At 39.0% G+C, this 23043-nt stretch overlaps 1 long non-coding RNA gene across 1 annotated transcript; it reads right to left on the minus strand.

Annotated features, from left to right (window-relative positions):
• Positions 1-3585: 3585 nt before the first annotated feature.
• LOC116710035 (uncharacterized) lies at positions 3586-11405 on the minus strand. Its single transcript, XR_004337027.1, has 3 exons — positions 11393-11405; positions 10669-10670; positions 3586-3993 (listed from the first exon to the last, which is right to left on the minus strand). It is a non-coding gene; the product is annotated as an uncharacterized LOC116710035 (long non-coding RNA).
• Between the last annotated feature and the right edge of the window lie 11638 nt (positions 11406-23043).

Genomic DNA, 23043 nt, shown 5'->3' on the forward strand with positions numbered 1-23043 from the left:
TGCTTTCTTCTCACGCAGATTAACCCCCCCCCGCCCCCCCCCCCGGAGCGGAACTATGATGTGGGAGATTGCAAACTGTTGGCCATTAAGTTGGCTCTGGAGGAGTGGAGGCACTGGCTGGAGGGAGCTGAACACCCAGTCCTGGTGTGGACAGATCATAAAAACCTGTCATACCTGCAGTCCGCTAAGAGGCTAAATCCCCGACAGCCACGCTGGTCATTATTCTTCTCCCGGTTTAACCTCTCCATTTCTTACCGTCCAGGTTCCCACAATATAAAACCTGATGCTCTCTCCCGTTTGTACTCACCGGATGACTCAGAAAAGGTTCCAGCTTCTATCCTTCCCCCCAGCTGCACTGTTGCGGCAATAACCTGGGAGATTGAGGATTTAATTAAACAGGCACAGCAGTCCGAACAAGGTCCCGACTCATGTCCATCCAACAAGATCTATGTTCCTTCTTCCATCCGAGCCCGTTTTTTGCAATGGATACACGCTTCGAAATTCTCAGGTCACCCTGAGTCGCACCATAGCCTTAGTAAACCACAAATTCTGGTGGCCTTCAGTCCATAAAGACGTTCGAGAGTATGTTCTAGCCCGCACAATCTGTTCCTGAAATAAAGCATCTCATCAATCTCCGTCTGGTCTCCTTCAACCACTTCCCATTCCAAAACGCCCATGGTCCCATATTTCTATAGATTTTGTCACCGGGTTACCACCTTCCAAAGGTATGACCACCATCCTCTCAATTGTCGGCCATTTCTCCAAAGCCTGCCACTTCGTTCCCCTCCGCAAACTACCCACTGCCTTCCAAACAGCTCAGCTTCTGGTCAAACACGTCTTCCGGCTACATGGCATCCCCCAGGACATCCTCTCGGACCAAGGCCCACAATTCACCTCTCAGGTTTGGAGAAATTTCTGTGCCGCATTGAATGCAAAGGTTTCACTCACGTCTGGTTTTCATCCTCAGTCTAACAGCCAAACTGAACGCCTCAACCAGGATCTCGAAACTACCCTCTGCTGTTTCATGTCTTCCAATCCGTCTGACTGGTTCCAATTCCTCCCTTGGGTCAAGTACGCCCACAACTGTCAAGTCTCAGCTGCCACAGGTATGTCCCCGTTCGAAGCGTCCATAGGGTATCAACCCCAGCTTCTTCTATCCGAAGAGGGGGACATCTCTGTCACCTCCGTCCGTCACCACATCCGCCGCTGCCAGAAGGTTTGGAGGGCCACCATTCACAACCTCAACAACACAGCAGAACAGAATAAAAGTCAGGCTGACCGCAAGAGAATCCCGGCTCCCACTTACAACCCCGGTCAAAAGGTCTGGTTATCGTCCCGAGACATCCCTCTGAAATCTATGTCTAAAAAGTTATCTCCCCGGTTTATTGGTCCATTTGAAATTCGAAGCCATCATCAATCCATCTGCTGTCCGTCTCCGCCTGCCCTTCCTTGAGTCGATCTCATCTGGTTTCCTGATCGAGACCCTCCTCGTGACGCCGTGGAATGTACCCACTGAGTTTCCAAACTCACCACCTCCGTCTGATTGCAAGTTCCTCCGGGATCCCTCGACTGGCAGTCGCACCGCTCCTCTGTTCCCGCTGTACCTGAGCCTACCTGTCTGCCCTCCGACACACTCCACCTGTGCCTTCTGGATTCCTGCCGTTCAGCACCGACCACCTGGACCCACAAAGAGACAAAGACCCTGGACATTTCAGTAAACCCGCCCAAGACGAGAATTCTCATCCTCACAAGTAAGCTCGTTCCGTTTAACCTGTTTAGCACTCCCGTCTCCGACGGCTTTGAACTCACCATATCCTGCTCTGCCTCTCATAGTGTGCCGATCGCTCCGTGAGCCAGTTCCTTCCCTGGACCAGACCCGTTACTCCACATTCACCATTTGTTGTGTTCAAAATAAACTCATTTAACTACATACATTTTCTCTTGTGTTGAGTTCTGCATGTGGGCTAGAAAATTGGAATCCATCATGACAATTTGAATATATAATGCAACCTGAAATGAAAATATTAGTCTCTTAACTCATGTATTGTTGCTTTCTTTCTTCATCCTATGAGAAGAGTGGTGCTATTTGGTAAACGTAACTGGCCACAACAAAGCCATGAACAGGTCTACTTGGGTATTTTGAGTTATTTACAGACTGTGAAAGTGGGTAATCTAAACTTTCCAATGATGTCAAACACAGTTCTGACTAACTGGAGCAGGGGCGCCACCAGAAATCTTGGGCCCCCTGACAAAAAAATTTAATTGCCCCCCCCATGCAGCAATTATTTGAGTCTATCTGACCTATCAAAAGCATCACAATTTGAAAGGCTTGCAACCGGCTTGATTTCTTTGGTCCAATACTGATACTAGCACAATATTTACTCCTCATAAATTTTACATGCAACAGTCCACATACAGTATGCAAGTAGGTTGCATAAATTTTTTCTATTAGTTTTAGATTACTGAAATGTCTCTCCCCACGAGGAAGTTATAGGCAACATGCAAAATATACATGAAGCAATCCAGACTTCTCAAAAAATGCTATGTAGTTGCATTTTATTCAAGCTGCAGTATATAACTTTAAAAAATATATGTTTTCTCCATATTTGTTAAAGCTGTCACCATGTCGTCACAGTTTATTATGAGACAGATAATCTGTGAAAACAATCAATCTCCTTCACCTCCTCCCTGAGCTGCTATTACTGGCTAAAGTAATGCAACGTTCTGGCCAAAAACAACCAATCACAACCTATCACCGTCAATCATCCTCATTCACTCACTGCTAAATGTGCTAATGGTGGAGAAACAACTTATTACAGGAAAAAAATTTATCTGCCGTCATTGGTAGCTATGCTAACTAGACTGCGCATTCACAACAGGCTGCGCTAGCTGCAACATAGGGATGATGAGCAGCCACACGAGATTGTGATTGACAGCACTAAAACTCTCCTGTGTCTGATTAGTTGTTTCTAGATAGTACTGGGAGAAGGCAGAGGAAATATATTTTTAACAGATTATCTCTTATGCCATACTGTCACAACATAATGACAGTTTTAACAAATATGTAAAAAAATTTTTTTATAAAAGTTACATACTGCAACTTTAATTTCACTTAGGAGAGAACAGGTCAGGAGGGATTAGAGCTGCTGCTGACTGATTCATCTGTTAAGTGTGGTAAAAGGTACAGGTACAAGTTCAATATATGAATGTGTTGGTAATTTATTTCCTTAATTTATTAAATGTTAGTTAAATAGAGGCAAGCAGTAGACTGTAGCCAAGCTAACTATGCTGAATGGCAGTGGTGGAGAAAGTACTCAAAAAATGTACTTAAGTAAAAGTACAAATACACAGACAAAAATGTGCTCTAGTAAAAGTACCACATTAACATTTTTACTTGAGCAAAAGTAAAAAAGTACTGGCTTTTTAAAATACTTAAGCATTAAAAGTAAAAGTACTTGCTGAATGCATTACCTAATCGCTAATACAATATCATTAAGAGTACCTATGGTACCTATCGTATTTAATTTTAATACATCAGATAAGTGCCATTTTAATGAACAATGCCACAGATAAAGCATGTTTCTATTGGGTTTACTCTCTGTAACATAGTTTGGACTTAGTTATGTGATTCTCTGCATCATAATTTCAGGGATGGAAACATCTTGTCTCCTGTCCTAACATAGCATGAACTTCACTTTTTTTGCCACTAGTGGCATTTTTTTTGAAAGAAATCCAACAGAAAGGCAATGGAAAGAACGTGGGTGGGGGAGGACATGCAACCAAGGAGCCACGTAGCAGTGTTGTAATCAAGACCACCTTCTCTGAGACCAAGTCAAGACCAAGACCAAAACCCAGTGCTACATGACACCATAAAATTAAGTGTACCTATCAAAATTGCTTCTCAAATTGATCTGAAAGATCCACATTCCCATAAAACACCTAGATATTAAATACTTATAGCTGAATTAAATTTAACCAGTATCACTATCAACTCTCCTTCATTCTGCTTTCATTCTCTGTGGATTGTGACCTCTGTGCCACAATCCACAGAGGTCTCCTGCCATCCCTAAAAAAATAACTCCCTGGGCGGTTGCCCATATTGCCTATGTCAGGAACCACAACTGTCTGCAATTGAGATAATGCCCTAATGGTTAACAACGCTCTACTATGAACACTGTCCAAGGAGCGACAAGAAAGAAGTAACCAAGCAGAAGGAGCACTGTGACTGTTCTCACCCTGTCTGCCGCTGCAATGTCTGCCACCATGACAGGTAACAATCAAAGAGCATGCTCTGCGTTCTTGTTTTATTTATTCGCCATTTAAATAAATCTATATATTTTTTAATTAAATAAAATAATAATAGCTACTGCAGTGTACGCAGAGCATTACAAGAACAAAGAACTCAGTGAGGTTTCCGTACTATAGGACTTAGAAAAGATCCGTCCAGAAGAATCAGATAGTTTGTGAATGTCATCCGAAGCAACCGAGTCAGTGAAGTAGCTAACTATGCTAGTGCGCATTTCTTCAAGTTGCCAACCCTCCCCACAAAAGCTGTAGGTTGCGGTAAAACAATATTGTCACATTTAAGCTTTGATAGCTGGTGTTCCCACATATTTGATAGCCCAAACAGTGTGTCTGTAAACAAGTTTTACTAAATATTGTATTATAACCGAAAACAGAGATGTAACTTCTATCATGAATATAGACTAGCAAAAAACCCAACAAATTACAATGAAATACTGCTACTTCCGGAGGGCGCCGGAAGTAAGACCCATAATCGTTTCCACAGTAAGCCTCCCAGGAATAAGGTGGATACGGCGCCCCTGAACTGGAGCAATTCCTACCACTAACCGTTCAAAGGAATCCAATCGCTAATGAACAACACATCAACACTCAGCAGCTGTGACTCAGCTTCCTCTGATCATATATATTCCTGGAGTTGCTTTCTTTCCGTCAGTATCTGCAGCTTTTCTTTTGAGTAACCAGTTTTAAACCAGTTTTTCACCATTATGTTTAACACAACACAATATATAAGCTACCTGTAATGTCACACATTACAGGTAGCTTACCTGTAATGTAAGCTACCTGTAATGTGAGACTTTTGAGTTTTTTCTCAGCTCAAAAGTCTCAGCTTTTGAGCTGAGACTTCAGCTCAAAAGCTGAAGTCACGGCAAATAAACAGTCGTTTACATGCAGTACCTCGCGGACCACTAGGGGGCGCCGGTGGATCACCAGTGGTCCAGGGACCATAGTTCGAGAAAGACTGCTCTAAGTCACACTTGCATCATCCGATTGTTACCAAACTTGATATTATTGACCTTTGTTAACCATTAAAGAGGTCAATAGCATTAAATTCAAATTTGACTCCACTGCACCCCCTAGATTATTCCAATACCTGTATCTCCTTAATACCTCAACCAATCTGCACCAGATATTTTGTTGAGCAGTGCTCATTAGGGAGTCAACACATTGTTGTGGACTGGTGGGAGAACTGCGTGATAGTGTTGACGGCAGCAAGAGGGTAGCTTTTGTAACCGGTGTATACTATTAGTGTTCTTTTCTGATAACCTAGCAGAACACATCAAGGTTATCCTTGATGTGTTCTGCGTTGTGTTCAGATGAAGAAGGGAGTCAGACCACAGGAGTCGCTGGTTGTTCTTTAATGCAGGTTGCTGGCAGAGGCCTGCACAAATAGAAATAAAAATGCCCTTTAACATGCAGCTCTTCCATTCACAGGAGTCAGAATTCCCCTCTTCTCAGGCAATCTAGCGCCAACTCAAACTAGTACAGTACTATTGTTCTCGTAAATAAATCCACAATAATAAAAAAGGTAGATTTCTTGTAAAATAAAAATAAAGAAACTCTGAATCAGATGTTTTGTTCCCTAAATACAACCAGCTTAAACATTGTAGAACAACAGAACCAAATACACATACAGTACATGCACAAATAGAAATAAAAACGCCCTTTAACATGCAGCTCTTCCATTCACAGGAGTCGGAATTCCCCTAGCAGACAAGCACATGGAGAAACCCTGTGACTAACAACAATATCTTCTCTAACATTTAAGAAAAATGTTTTAACTTGTCAAAAAGAATACTCCTCTGTATGTATTAAAACAAATTAACATTCACAGCTGCATGTACTTACAATTACTTTAAATATTTCATAAAACGTGAGCGTAACCTAAAGCAAAGTTCCTACCTCTTCTCAGGCAGCCTAGCCCAACTGAAGGTAGTACAGTGCTGATGTCATAAGACTCTCTCTTAAAGTGACAGTACAGGTACTAGTGCTTATCAAAATAAGTAAAACAATAAAATTCTTTAAATATAATATAAAAAAATAAAAGCACATTTTCTAAAGTTGTTACACATTGCTGGGTGCGGTTGCCATGAGGCTGGAGTGTCAGGATTCAGGTTGGAGTGAGGGTTCTTTCCAGAGACGAGCTACGCGGAGGAGTTTGACAGCCATCGCACCTGCAACGGATTCCGGTAACCAGCGGCAGGCTTCTTAAGAAGAGGTGGAACCACCAGTCATCGCTCGATGGTTACCACTTGTTGGTCAGACTCAGCCCTAAGCTCTCGCATAGTCCATGTTAAGTATTGTCCAGTCATTTTGTCCTTTTTCTCTCTGTTACCTCTCAGACCTTGATCCCGCTTCCCGGAGCCAAGCCTGGAACTTCACTGGTCAGGCGCGTCTCGCTGGTTGGCACCTCCAAGCCGTTCCGATCCGCTGCGGTCCGGGACCCCCGAACCTACCTGGACTCTCGTTTCCTCCTGACGTCCTCCAGTCTCAATTCTCGAACAATCGTTTGACTGATTAAAAACAAACCCTCATAACAGTAAAGTCTGTTCTTCTGTGCGCACCTGCATGTGGGCAAGGAAATTAAATTCCAACATGACATGGAGAGGCTTTGAGCTGCTAGAGCCACCAATGCTGCTTACAGCTTTTACAAGGGTAAAATAATTTTGCAATCCTAATTGTCAAGAGAGACTGATACCCATTTAAAAAAATAAATAGCCTTGTAAACTATTACAACGTTGGAGTTCAGTAAACTCCAAATGTATGTTGCCAACCATTTTTGTTGATAAACTTTCCTTTAAAGAATAAAATACAAGTCATATATTACCAGTCAGGCATCCTAGTTGCCAGCATTTCCAATGCAGGAAGTAGGCAATCGAGTGGGTGACTGGCCTAGTCCTGATAGTCACCACCAGCTTCTCAAAAGATATCGTAAGTGAGTAGTCTCCTTGTCATTTGCCAACACTGGCCGCTGTTACCAGTAGGGACCTGTCATTAAACAGATCAGTAGCTATTGTTGTAGTATAATTGTTAAATATTGGAGTTATGTGTAAGACACACAGAATTTATTACAGTCAGATCACATATGACTGTTACTGTTTGTGTATTATTGTTCACATCTACCCCACCCAATTTGTTTTGTTTATTATAATAATTTCATTTTTCATTGTAGTTTGTCAGAACCTAGTTTTTATGTCTATCTCCTGCCTTTAATCAGCCGTGCTAATATTTTCTAGATGTCATTGAATGCTACTGTTTACATGTGTTCCTTGAACATGCCTTTTTGCAGTCAGTGCACTGCTTCATTCTGTTGAGGAGCATTAGGCACTGGGTGAGACAACATGAGTTATTTGTGTCAAGGTAAATAAAACCTGTGCCTGATCCCAGCAACATATGGCATTTTATCAGAATTGAATACTGTTATTGTTAGTAGTAGTATTAATGATTTTCATCTTCGTATCGTATTCTGTATTTCTTTGTTTTCTTTATCTGTGGACAGTGACATCTACCTCTCACTGTAGCTGCAGTGTAACCCTTTTTTGTTACAAGAGGACAGATATGACACCAAGTTCCATCTTTTCTGTGTGTCAGCTGGCCTCAAGGTGACATGGGAGTGTGCTCTCATCACCGGAGCCAACTGTGACACTTACTCTCCATGGAACTCATTAAGGGGCATAAGGGTGCTCTGCTCCGGCAGAATGTTCAATAAAATAATGCATTTTACTAAAATCAGTCGCCTTTTTCATGAAACACCTGCTGGTGCCACACACATGCTCTGAGTAAATGTTGGTCTGTCCTTCCAAGGTGATTTGGGCAGGGGAAAAAAACTTTAATTCAATGCAGCTAGAATTGGATTACGAGAAGAAAACCCAATAATACAATAATGGTAATACCCTTATAATGGCAGTGGTAATAATCAAGTTAGGCCAAGTTCAGACAATGGATTGAGTCATTAAACCAAAATTTGGTTGCAGATCAGTTATACTTAAACAACAAAGTCTAAAAGGGAAACATAATCAAATCTGCCAAAACTAAAATTATTTCTAAAAATGATTACAACTCAATTATAACTCAATTATGATTATCACTCAAGTAAGAGTAAAAACATAGTTGGCAAAAGTTACTCAAGTACTGAATAACTGATCAAAACTGTCATGTTGAAGTGTTCAAGGTGGACCCAGTAGCAGCTGGCAGGAGACTCATAGTGTGATGAAGATGAATTTAATCTAGAACTTACAAAAAAAAACAAAAAACACTTACAAAAAAACAAACAAACAAACAAAAAAAAAAAAAACAAAGTCCAGGTAGTAAAAATCCAAAAACTAACCAACCAAACTTGGGACATGAGGAGGACACAGGAACAGAAACAGGAGGTAAGAACGAACTGGCAACTAGTGACAGAGCAAGAGGGAGTTAAATACTGGGAAGTAGTGGTGAGAAACAATGGAGCAGAGCTGATGAGCTAATTGACCAGGAGTCAGCTGAGGTCAGAGAAGAAGGTGGTACACGGAAGCTGGGAAGATACACAGGGGAACACAAATAATGATCAATTACTGAAGGTTTGGTGTCTCAGTGATTTTTTTGTGTAGGAGATATAACAGTTTTGTGTTTCATGGCAAGATGTCAGACTTTGAGGCCTGGCCATGCCCCTTCAGGATGCACGAAAACTCACTAATTTGACAACTTTAATTCGGCCATGCCTTATGAATAAACTGACCGAGTTTGAACCCAATCAATCAAAATCCCTAGGAGGAGTTTGATCAAATATGGAGGTTGTAAACAGCCAAAATGCCGTGAAAATCAAAACTTTAATCCAAAATAGCTGACTTCCTATTTGGTGTAGACCATGGCGGATGCATCCGCGAAGTTTGGTGGGTTTTTTAATATGTTGATCTCCAAAAAGGCAATTCATTTGACGGAAGAATTGCAATAATAAGAAACGGAGCAATTACTATAATCCTTCGCAGTGCTTTGACTGCTAGGGTCTGATTATTTTTCCGTCAAATAATAGCATGTCAATTTACGGACAAAGACACGTCAAGGCTCAAACAATGATGGAAATACTGTCCCTCTGCCACGTTGTAGGCAACCACACTGGACAGACCAACTTTTAACTAAAACAAAAACAAACTGCCACATGGGGGTACTAAAGATAAACAGAAACTTTTTTTATCATAATACAATAAGGAAAAATGAATAATAATTCTAATGAAGTGAAGTGGCTTACATTGCCACTTCACTTATTTTCATGGTAAGCAATCAGGCAACAATTAAACCTGTCATTATTGTGCATTTTTGGTACTAAAATAATCTTTTGCATATGGCTGTCTAAACGTTAGAGTTATCTTTTCAGCACATTTAAGTTCAACTGTAATTAAAACCCCTAATTTATCCTTAGCAGCAAATTATATTGGCCCTGTGGGCTGGCTCCTGGATTAGCAGAACACTCTAGGAATAGCAGAGCTATTGAGTCCTGCACTAGCATTTATACGCTTTGAATCTCCCTAAGATACTGTATATAATGGAATAACTATATTTTCTTTCTGTTTTATGTGATAAACCAACACAAACTAGCGAATTGTGTGAAAAAGTAGGAAACCAATAAATGGTTTTCAACATTTAAAAGTTTTAAAGAAGACATGGTGTGCCTTCATGTTCAGCTCTGTCATGTTTTGAGGTGAAGAGGTGGTGAGGAAGACGCTGAGGACCCAGGTTGGAATGAAGAAGTGATGATTTAATGATCCAAAAAACACAGTAATCCAGGCAGCACAGATGATCGGAAGGCTGATACTCACAACTAGTAGCAACTGGAAATACATACAACTGAAGACTGACAAGACAACTTGACACAACCAGACAGATTAGATAAGACCAGTGGTGGAGAAAGTACTCAAAAAATGTACTTAAGTAAAAGTACAAATACACAGGCAAAAATGTACTCAAGTAAAAGTCAAAGTACCACATTAACATTTTACTTAAGTAAAAGTAAAAAAGTACTGGCTTTTAAAAATACTTAAGTATTAAAAGTAAAAGTACTTGCAGAATACGTAACCTAATCGCTAATATCATTAAGTGTGCCGATAGTATTTAATTTGAATACATCATAAATGTGCCATTTTAATAAACAATGTCACAGATTAAACATGTTCTTATTGTGTTTATTCTCTGTAAGAGTTTAGACTTAGATATGTGATTCTATGCATCATAATTTCAGGGATGGAAACATCTTATTTCCTGTCCTAACGTAGCATGAACTTCATTAGTGACATTTATTTAGAAAGAAATCCAACTGAAAGGGGATGGAACGAAGGTGTGGGGGGGAAGACATGCAATCGAGGAGCCACGTAGCAGAGTTGTAGTCAAGACCACTGAACACGAGACCAAGACCAGCGCCCTGCGCTACATGACACAATAAAATGAAGTGCACCTATCAAAATTGGTTCTCAGATTGATCTGAAAGATCCACATTTCCATAAAAACACCTAGATATAAATACTTAGAGCTGAAATATATTTAATCAGTATCAATTACAACTCATTTCATTCTGTTTTGCTTTCATCGCTGTGCTACAATCCGCAGAGGTCGCCTGCCATCCCTATAAAAATAACGCCCTGGGCGGTTGCCCATATTGCCCATGTCAGAAACCACAACTGTCTGCACCATTAAACCATGAAACATAGCAATTAACTGTAATTGCTATGTTACAATTACAGTTGTAATTGTAACATTACAACAACACTATGAACACTGTCCAACGGCGCAACAAGCAGAAGGAGCACCATGACTGTTCTCATCCTCCCTCCCACTGCATGTTTGCCACCATGACAGGAGACAAAATCAATCAATGAGCATGCTCTGTGTTCATACGTTCAACTTTTACTTATTCGGCAATTAAATAAATGTGTGTGTGTATATATATATATATATATATATATATATATATATATATAGCTACATATAGCTATTGCAGTGTATACAAGAACAAAGAACGGCTCTCAGTGAGGCTTCAGTCCCATCAACCTTAGTAAAGATCCGTCCAGAAGAATCGGATCGTTCCTGAATCCACACAATAATTCAGCGCATGAGTGACAACTTTTTTTCATCGCAGATGCAACATGTGTCTCAGTACAGCTAGCTTTGCTAGCATCACGTCCACAGATCTTACCTTTCTTTAAGCTTTCCTTCCAAGTGACGCTAAAAGTTGGACAAAGTCCCACCGTCTGTGAAAGCGAAGCGCTGCTGGTTTTACATGTCGTCATATCTTATGATTTATGCAGCTATTATCGATTAGTTAGACATCTTCTCCCGCTCAGAGGAAACCACTGCGCATGTCTGGAGCTCCGCGTGCTAGTAAAGGGGGAGGCGATGGGTGACAACAGACACTAAGTCACGTTATTGCTTGGATTTTACGGCGCCACCTTAAAGTCCCTGAACTTCATATTTTAACGGACAAAAAGAGAGCAGTGCGACTTGGATGTAACGAGTAACGCGACACTTTTGTAGAAATGTAGTGAAGTAGAAAGTACAGATACTTACTGTAAAATGTAGTGGCGTAAAAGTAGAAAGTACCCATTATTAAATCTACTTAAGTAAAGTACAGATACATGAAAATTGTACTTAAGTACAGTAACGAAGTACTTGTACTTCGTTACTTCCCACCACTGGATAAGACAAGGACCCGACAAAGAACAAGGAACACAGGTGGGTTTAAATGCACAGGGAGATAATCAGGGAAAACAAGAAACAGGTGTAACTAATCAACACAGAGACTCCACAGAACACAGAAATCTAAATAAACACACAGAAACAACCAAATCCTTACAAGCTCCCCAGAGTCAATACTTTGTAAAGCCTCTTTGTGTTTCAATTACAGCTGCATGTGTTTTTTTCTGTAGTCTCTAGTGTAAATATCTAAGTACACTTGAAATAAGACAATATTAACTTGCAAATAACTTTTCAACAACACAAAGGAGCTTGTTTTAAGTCAATAATTCCTTAATATATATGTAAAAAGTTCTAGTTACACTGGCATGTACACTGGAATGTCTTGTTATAAGTGAAATAATCTGCCAGTAGAACTTGTACTTTTTCACCATTATTAATAATTATTATTGGGTGGAATATTTGGCCATCCACCTGGTTCTCTTCTATGATTCATCCATCTTCTTTAACCATCCTGATAAAGAGACATCTTCTGAATAAAGTGCAACACATCCTACATATTTTTTTCGATCTTTTATGAAAACGAAAAGAAATAAAGCACAAACAGTCCAGGAAATAATGTAATTAGTGTATTGCGCTGTAACACAACATAAAATTAAGAGTAGCGACTCCTCCTTCAAAGTTCTACTTTCTACTACAGTGATCATAGCATAGTGGGTGTTCGGTCAACAAATATTCTCATATCTTCATTTTTCAATTAGCATGGCTCTTGTTCTTGGAGCATATGCAAGCACAGCAGGGTGTCTATTAAAATGCAACTGAAGTGATGAACCTAATTAGAGAAAATTAGATGGCTTTTTGGTGTGTGCTCTTTGTTCCTCGCATTTTGCTCATGCAAATAATCCAAGCGTCTCACTTTTTATCATTCACATACACACAGTAGCCAAAAGAGATGGCTCTCAATTCTGCTGATAAACTCGCCTTTGATACCGATTGGTGTTCTCTGGCTTCAGCAGTGTTACTAAAACATAATCAAGTCTCTTGATGGTTCGTCCCGACTGCTCAATAATGCATTTGAAAAGGGAATTAGAGGCATTTCCTTCCATTTAGAGCTACTTTGCTTTTGCCTTTGGCTTCATCATCACTTCGCAGTAGGAAATCACTCAAACTAATAAAACGCAGCTGACATGATGTTCGGATAGGAGTGGATCTGAAGTATTCTTTTTTCCCCCCAACATCATTGGAACATTAGTGAAGCTCACAGTACCAGCGGGCAGTGGGCCAAATGGACCCTTTCGCAACGCAAAGGATAATTTTTCCTAGAGGCTCGCTTCTGACGAAGAAAGCAAACTGCTCCCACACCCAGGATGAGAATACAATGTTTACACCCTGACTCCACGTAGGAGCTGTATTTATTTATTTTTTATGATTATTCTAAATTTTTGTAGACATGAAGTCGTTTTGACCACCAGTTGTGAGTAGCTGCATGTTTATATTTCTTGAGAAAATCAGGTTGGCCAGACCTGGTGCGTTTTTTTTATGTGATGCAATGGAGCAGATGGCAGCTGAGACCACTCTGAAAGCTGAAGTGGAAGACAAAGGAGTAGCGAACATAAAGGAGGACAACCCTGCATGGGCTAGAGAAGGTAAGAACCATGTCTGAGGTGTGTAAAAAATATCTGAGTGCTACTATTGAGCTGTAGATGTTTATTACGGTAGCTAAAGTTAGTGTTGTATTCCTTTATTAAACTCATGTTGTCATGCTCATAAGTGATAATATTGTTGTTTTGAGACCATTTTCAATTAATATATTGCTAGTGATAATATATTACTTTTTTGATATTTATCACTTTGTCCTCTGGACAGAAGATCAATTTAAAATCTTGCGGTGAATTCTCAGTTGGATTTGGGTCTGGACTTGGACTGGACCAGTATAGCACAGTTTCTTTATTGCAGCATATAACTTTCTTCCATATTTTTTTCTGTGTTTAGCTCCTTCAATACTCCCCACAGCATGATGCTGACACCACCATGTTTCTCTGTCAAAATGTTTCACATAGGGTGATGCACATTCTTTTTCAGCCATACGTACGTTTCCTCTGTTCCTTAGCATTTAAGATGCTCTTTGTTCATTAATGTTCTCTAACAAATCTCAAAGGCCTTCAAAGGACAACTTTATATACACTAAATTACACACTAAGGATCTAATTAGATGAGTGGTGTTCACACTTTTTGCAAAAGAGGCCAGAATACCAAAGTTGAAAGTACTAAGGGGACATTCTATTTTTCCAACTTGAAAATAATTTTCTTGTGATTCTTTTTTCATCTGCTCAGCAGTATATTCAATATGCAATATTTCTTAATGAAACAAAGTGGTATTTTTGTCAAAAGGTGGAGAGTTCCAAACTTTTTAGGCAACTTTTTTCAGTTTTTTTAGTCTAGAATTTTTTTTGTTTATTCCCACTAACAAGAACAACAATTTTCTTTTAAAAACAAAATCTTCTTCTATTGAACAAGTTAAATAAATGGATGTTGCAGGATGTTTATAACTCTACTTACAATAAAAAGAAACTCTACTTAAAATAAAAATAAAACTATTTGTGCCTATAACTTTCCATTAAGGAATTAAAATTGTCATTGAAATTCTCACAGAATTTCAGATTGTAGTGCCCCCCACAGAACAATTTTGTGTGGGGGACACACAGAATTGTTCCAAGAGCCACAAATGGCCTGTGGGCCACACTTTGGACACCCCTTGAATTAGTGGATATCTTAAGACAATTGTATTTTATTTAGAGGTTTCAAAGTAAAAGGGGCTGGACAAAATGCTGCTACACTTATTTGTAAATAATAATGAGAACCAAATATTTTCCTTCATTTTATGAAAAAAGTGTAATTATACCATGTACTTCACATACAACATGTTCAGGTAGTTTTTTAGCCTACTATGAGTAATGTAAGTTATGTAAGTACTGTTATGCTTACATAACTTATGTAAGTAGAGTAATTTCTGAACTTCTGACCATAAACAATACAAAGAAATTATTTTTTCCTATTTTTTTGACAGAAAGATTCCAAGGTGTGAATGCCTCTACAGAAGACAAACAAGGGGAAACCAGTGGAGATCCTAAGCTGCGAGGTGATAGCCTTTTCCCTCTAAACGAGAGCCAAAGGAAATCTTTGTCTCCTTCATCTGGCACGACAAATTATCTGACTTCCCCTCCGAAGAGCACCATGGGAGGTGAGTGAAGGCAGCAAGCAGAGCATTCTGTACTCTATTTAGACTTTGTTTTATAAACCTCTGGATAGACAGACTCACATTCCTGTAGCAAGTGCTCTGCTTTAATGTAATAAACTGTTGTTAGTCTGGACTCTAATATATTTCTGCAGATTGAATAACACATATTGTTTATCCCTCGATGCTGTGAAAATGCTTCAATATATTTCACTCTATTTTGAATCTTCCAAGATCAGGTCCTTTTTGCACATAAAATACCAATAAAAGTTTGTTGTGACATGACAAAATGTGGAAAAGATTTAAGTAAATCCATCCAAATTCTAGAAAAACTACAAAAAATTTATTCTAAAACACCAGCCCAGCAAATGAGTCAGATCATTTGGTAACCTAATAGGAACCAACTGGTGATGTAAAAAGTGATGGTCTGTCAAAAACTTATCAGGTGAGATTGTGTGTGGCCGAGGAGCGCATTTTATTGAGTGTCTTGACGAGTGGTTTCAAACGACTTTCTCTGTCGTTTACTACTTTTAGATCAGGGGTGGGCAACTCCAGGCCTCGAGGGCCGGTCTCCTGCAACTTTTAGATGTGACTCTACTTCAACACACCTGAGTCAAATAATGAGGTCGTTAGCAGGACTCTGGAGAACTTGACTGCACTTAGGAGGTGATTCAGCTATTGGATTCAAGTATGTTGAACCAGGGAGACATCTAAGAGTTGCAGAACATCGGCCCTCGAGGACCAGGATTGCCCACCCCTGTTTTAGACAAATTATGTTAACACCAATAGCATATATAGTTTTATGTCCATGGTTGCAACAAAAATTCATCTTGTTTACCCTTTTCTGCCCAATGAAATGCAATTTCTGCATGAAATGACTTTTTCACTCAAAGGGATCATATCACAGTTATGGTTGAAGAATATGTAAATAAATGTACTTGTAATCACTTTTGTGTTTTCATTTACCCTATAAAATAGGAATTACAGCTCAGATTCTGAGCACATGATTGCAGTTTGTAAGTGGTGGACAAGTAGCAATTTTAGACTTTTTGTACATCTGTCAAGGGATACTAGACATAGGTTGGGCTGGTGGGATGGCTCACATCAGACGGCGGAAAATTTCCCTTATTTTAAAATCCAAAACTTGACAGGTATGGAAGGCATGAAGTTGGAGGTATAATAATAATAATAATAATAATAATAATAATAATAATAATAATAATAATAATAATAATAATAATAATAATACATTTAATTTTTAATGAGTATCTCAAAGTGACACAAGAACATTGAAAAAAAATGTAACAAAAATAAAGCTCTAAACAGTTGCATTTAACTCAGCTCCACAAATTAGTGTTTCAGTTTTCACCTACTTTTCAAATGTGCAAAATACAAATGCAAAAAGAGCACCTGTAATCTGATTGAGGTTTAATTCTCTGATCATCAGCAGATGTTTTAGATATTCATAAAGGCAGACACTCTAAAGGGAATGTCCTGCATTTTGTGGACACAATCATGTCTGCTCAGGATTCTTTCTGAGCTTAACCTTTATTGGAAAAAATATGTTTTAAAAAAATATCTGTCAATAGGACACTGATAGAGACACATCCCAAAAGATCTGCAGCAGTAACTACTGAAAGGCACTTCTACAAGGTCTCAACTCAAGAAGAACCCAATGCAAAAGCATGCCATGTTTTTCATATTTTTATTTACCAAAAAAATGGAAGCCATGTATCATATTCCTTACACTTTCCAATCACGCTTGGCTCTGCTTACCTATAGCATGAAGTCTCAATTAAACACATTGTTGCTGTAACAGCAAATTGCAGCATACTTTTGCACAACACTGCTTGTCTAGGCATTGTCTGCAAAATGTAATTTGATTGTAATCAGTTCTTAAAAGCCAGCTCAATTAGAAAGACAATAAACCATCAGCTTAGAGGTGAGGCCTCTCTAAAATCTCTGCAGTATAAGTTGGGAGGATTTTCTTGTGACATTGTCTTCTGTGAGTCACTGGCTCCTCGTGGTCAGCGTTTGATGATCTCACACTTTATAGGTCCCAGGGGGGAAGCTTTAAAGCTTGCCTCCTCTGGCAAAGGAGGCTCGAAAGCTTTGTTTCAGTTCAAGCACAAGGTACATTGAAAAACTCCTGACAAAGTGTACAACAGACTTCTGGTAATTGATGATGTCTCTGAGCAGCTTTCTTGCCCCTCTCTCTATAAAAGAGGAAGGCATGATTTCCTAAATTATGCATGGGAACGGGAGGAAAAGAAGCTTTTAAACTGTTATAAGACATGAGCAAAGACCAGCAGCTGGGGGCTGAGATGATTTACATTGCATAGCGAGTGTTTGTGCTCTTCGAGTTTTTACGAATAGCACGTAAAAACTCGAAGAGCTTTCTTTGACTAAAAGCTTGAAGAGCACTGCTGTAGAAAGCAATGTGCATTTCAAATATTATAAAAAAAATGTCTGAAAAACACAAATCAATATTAGTAGTAATACAATTATAACTTTAATCTCCTAGACTACGACTTTATTCTCATTATTTCAACTTACTTTTCAAACTGGTACTTTATTCTTGTATCAGTTTATTCTTGTAACAAAATGACTTTATTCTCATATTATTTCAACTTTATTCTCAGAATGTTATGATTATTCTCATGAACTACAGCTTTATCCTCATATTATTTTAACTTTATTCTCATACTACTGTGACTTTGCTGTATGCTCCTAATATATTTACTTTATTCGTGTAATTTTATGATTTTATTCTCATAATTTTATTTTATTTGTTTTTCTTGTGTGGCTCTAGAACTCATTCATACAAACAGGAAAAATAAAAGTTAAAATTTCAGAATGGAAAACCGTGTTTCCCTGCGTAACCTCATTTATCAGGCTATGAATACATGGAAATACTCTGCATGGAAGAAATACCAGGGAAAACAGCTAAAAAAAAGACAACCTAGAACAAACCAAGGTTTAATGAGCATTTTTCCTCTGTTTGTGTCCCTCAGTTGACTGTGCTGACATTGTCCTGAACTGCCTCTTCTGCCGGTTTCACGACATGGTCTCCATCCTGCCTGAATGCTGCCAGGGACTCACCAATCATTGTTGGGGCAGCTACAGGCATGTCGACCACACTAGAGAGTCTTTGCACAATGACGACGATGACTCTTGTGTGGAACTGGATTGTGGTTTGTTTGGGAACTGCCACGATGCGAGTGACTGTCTGGAACTGGCTATGGAGGTTTCTGAAATATGCTACCATTAGGGGGAACCCCAAAGTCTGTGAGAAAGGGCTCAGGACTAAAAGAGCCAAATTATCAGGGAATAATAAGGGGAAGTTTGATGTTTCCCTATGTATATATCTATGTATGTGTTGGTGATGGTTGTCATGAGATTGTAATAAACCTGTTTAATAAACTACCTACTATCATTGTTTTTTGTTATGACATGATCAAATTTGCACATAACTCAGTTGTAATAAACAAGCGTTTTAATACACATTTATGGAAAATGATAATGCTACTGAATTATCTTACCTGTTTTTTGAAGGTGCTTGCAATTTGATACACCAATCTTTGCTGAAGTCATTTCTAATCTCTGTCACATTGTTTTTTGTCTTGCCATATATTGAATTCACATACCATGTGGGTCTTTCAATTACATGTCTTCTTATGCGCTTCTATTCTAAATAGGGTCCAGTACTGGGACCAAGGATGTGGACATCTCAGTGTTCTGCAACAGCAAGATAAAGTGAATTACTTTTGCTATTTTATATATATATGTATATTTAACAACAAACTAAATGTCTGAGAATTACTTTTCAATTCTCAATGGTTAGGTAGCCAAGTTAATCAGAATTTAATGCAAGATACCAGTTTCACTTTCAATTTCAAGCATCCAGCATATTCATAACTGATTCTTTATCTGCTCCATTGCAAAGCTTATGGAGTAAAATTTTAGTGATGTAGAAGACTCATGGCCAGTTGAGTCACATATCTTTTTATATTTTTTATTATTTTATCAAACCATCATTTGGAAACTGCATTTTATATTTAGTAGGGTTTGATGTCAAAATTTGTTCAATGATCTGAAACATTCAGGCGTGAAGAAAGCAGAAACAGTAGAAATCTGTGATGGGGAAAGCACTTTTACCAGTCTTGTGGTTTATTACAGTGGGTATCTACAACAAGTAACCTGTTGGCCTGCACATTCCGCTGCTGTTCTGTTGATACAATGACACACCAACAAGCACTTCAGCTTCAGCATGATAGTCTTTGTAAAGTGCTGAAAAATCTTGAAGCCTGTCCCCTTTTGAGTGGGCCAATTTCAGTTCAAGCGCCACTAAAAACTCGTAAGTTGTTAGATGTGGAATTTGTAGGACACTTGTCTTTGCGACTCCCCTCAACCCTCGTCCTCAAAGACAATTCTCTCAAGTGAGAGATCACTGTTTAGATCATTTCATTCTGAAATATGTCCTTGTAAAACTACAGGAAATAGACACTGCTCTTTCAGTTAGACAAATGGTAGATAGAAAACCGTTATGTAGGAGCTTCATATTCATTCTAGGAATGCATATTCACCAACGTTTTCTCCAGTCTGGCATTCTTCATATTAATTTGGGATCCATGTCTAGATCTTCAAACTAGTTTAGTGAAGGCCCAATCCATAACACCATAAACTCCTGATGTTGTATACTTTAGGCTTAATATTATTTAATTTAAAAGGTATTCTTAATTGTAACAGCTTATCTATGGCTAAACTACGATCTGTCCAACGTTGCTACATCAAGTTAAGAATACTCATAAAAACTGAGAGAGAGTTTATTTTAGCTTTAGTACTACTAATTAAACCTGCCTGCAATGGGATTTGCATCCCTAAAGCAACATTGTGCAACATTAAAACAATGACGTCACACAGCAGTGCATTGTTTACGAAAGGAATAATGGATGGAATTTGGATCAATTTGTTTATTCAACAACGGGAGCTGACAGTATTGTCACAAGATCATAACAGCTAATAGAAGAACACACAATTAACAGCAATGGCTATTTGTGGCACACAATTTCTGTAGTGAAGTGTGTTTGGATGTGTAGTTAGCACTACGAGTGGTCTGATTGTGATATGATGCATTTCACTCACAGAGACTTCTTTTATAAGTTCAAAAATATAATTTTCAGCCATTATTTATGTCCTCACATACAGCGTCTGTCACACGGATGGCATTTATGTACACTGCAATGCCTCTTGGGTAGATTATATATGCTAGGTGCTACAGCGATAGCTCTGTCCAGACAGAACATAATTTAACTTTAAATACCTTTGGCTATCAAAGCAGTCAAAGCTTTTCTTATGATTTAATCAATTATAGATTTAATCTAATGGTCAAAAATCACTATCTGTGAACCATGATTAAGTCCCATGGAATGAAGATTTCTCTGAATATGTTAGGATAAAAAACAAAGCAATCCACATCCAATCAATAGGATTTGACATATTGACATTAACATTTGTAATTTTTTTACAGGTCCGATTAATATCAGATATTAATTAATGGAACAATAATATTTCCAATTTATTGTTCTTTGTGTTTCAGGAAGAGCAATAATAAGCCCTCCTTTTGATATATAATATTGGTTATCGGCATCGGCCCAAATGATCACATTGGTTCATTCCTAATATTTTATGGGATGAAAATATTTTAAAGAGACAAGTCTTATTTACACATATTATCTATGTGCTAGTACTGCAGCCCCTGCTTAGATCTAAAGAAATTAACTTCATAGGGGGTATAGACTATTTATGAAGACCCATTATGATGAGAAACCAATGGAAACAGTGTTCCCTCACCTGGACGCGGGTCATCGGGGCCCCTCTCTGAAGCCAGGCCTGGAGGTGGGGCACGTTGGCGAGCACCTGGTGCAGGGTCGGCCTAAGCCTCCATAGGGAAATTTGGTTTTGGGGCCCTCTAGTTCTGTTAATAATGTGGACTGACTGCAATCAAAAGTCAGATTATTAGATCATTCACACACCTGCTAAAATTATTGCCTCTCTGACAGTGCTGTTTACATTATATTCTATATGCATCTAGAATATAAGATACATTTATTGGCTGATTTACCTGCACCAATTTTCTTACCTTTGGAGGATCGCTGTTGGGCCAATATTTACATGTGAAGCCAGTCTTGTCCACCGAGCTTATCTACCTCAGCAAAGGTTTACAAATCAGCCTCTGTCCTCTTCTGCTCTGCCGTGAGAAGTTTGTCTTACAGATCGATCCACCAGGTCATGTCTGCATGTTTGCATTTAACAATATTTACCCCACTGTTGTTAACTCAGCGACTTTCTTGCTATATTTAGGAACATTTCAGACAAAAAAATTGGTATCAGCCTTGGTATTGGCCAAAATCAAAATCGGCAGGTCAGGCTTTTTAAAGATCGCCAATCTCTCAGAAAACTGCAATTGGTGCATCCCAACTTAAGATGGAATACATACAGACATATTCATGACATACTTTGATTAAATTAATTTCTCTTAAGCATAACTCCAATAGCTAAAAATGTTATTTACACCAGGTGAGTCTTTCTCCCATGAGGATGTGGACCGGTACTGGACTGATTCTGTGCCTTCAAACAATTTTAATTGGAAAAGTTTCACATAACTTATAAGTTGATGTAAAAATAATGTTTGGTTTAGATACATAAAACAAACCTTAATACGTTTGTTTTATGCGATATACAGTATACTGCAAATTACAGCTTAGAGTAGCTCATTGATATGTTAATGCAGTAGCCATGTAGCTTGACGTAAAGACATTTTGCTAGATAATGTCAAACATTGAGAAGTTTTGTTATCAAATGTTATCAAACCCTCAGAAACATACGGAGCCTACCATGAGAATAAATTCATTTAAAGTTAAAACTCAGTTTCACACAAATACAATCATTGTAGCATAAATGTTTGGTTGTTGAACTTGACCGTTCAAGGTCACTATCAAGCTACATTTCTATTAATAGCTTTGTAAATCTTTCTGATAAACATTACGTTACCAAGGCACATTAAAACATGTGCCTATCTAAGCTTTTTTCTAATTTTCCTTAAGATTGCATCTCTGCTTTTTGCAGATAATGTGGTCCTACTGGCTTCAACAGGTCGTGATCTACAGGTTTCAATGGAGCCGTTCGCCAGTGAGTGTGAAGTGGGCAGGAGGAGAATCAGGCCATGGTCTCGAGTCAGAAAAGGGTAGAGTTCCTTCTCCGGATTGGGGGGATGTCCTGCCCCAAGTGGAGAAGTTTAAGTATCTTGGGATATTGTTAACAAATGAGGGAAAAATGGAGCGGGAAATCAACAGGCGGATTGGTGCAACGTCTGCAGTGAAGCGGACACTCTGCTGGTCTTTTATGGTGAGGAGAGAGCTGAGACAAAAAGCAAAGATCTCAATTTACTGGTTGATCTACGATCCATGAGCTTTGGGTCAAGAACATGTGTGAGTTTTCTCTGTAGGGTGTCTGGGCTCTCCCTTAGAGCTTCTCTCTGAGAAGCTCAGTCATTCAAGAGGGACTCTGCAGAGCCTCTGCTCCTTCATGTCTAAAGGAGTCATTTGAGGAGACTTGGGTATCTAGTTGGGATACCTCCTGCACGTTTCCCTGGTGCTGTGTTCTGGGCATGTTCCACCCGGAGGAGACTCAGGGAAAGATCCATTACGCACAGGAGGGACTATATTTCTCGGCAGGCCTGGGAACGCTTTGTGGTTCCCCAGGAGGAGTTGGCCCAAATGGCTGATGAGAGGAAAGTCTTGGGCGTCCTTACTCTGACTGCTAATCCTGCGAGTAGGAGTAGG

The sequence above is a fragment of the Xiphophorus hellerii genome, chromosome 20, assembly GCF_003331165.1.
Source record: "Xiphophorus hellerii strain 12219 chromosome 20, Xiphophorus_hellerii-4.1, whole genome shotgun sequence".
NCBI classification, from domain to species: domain Eukaryota; kingdom Metazoa; phylum Chordata; class Actinopteri; order Cyprinodontiformes; family Poeciliidae; genus Xiphophorus; species Xiphophorus hellerii.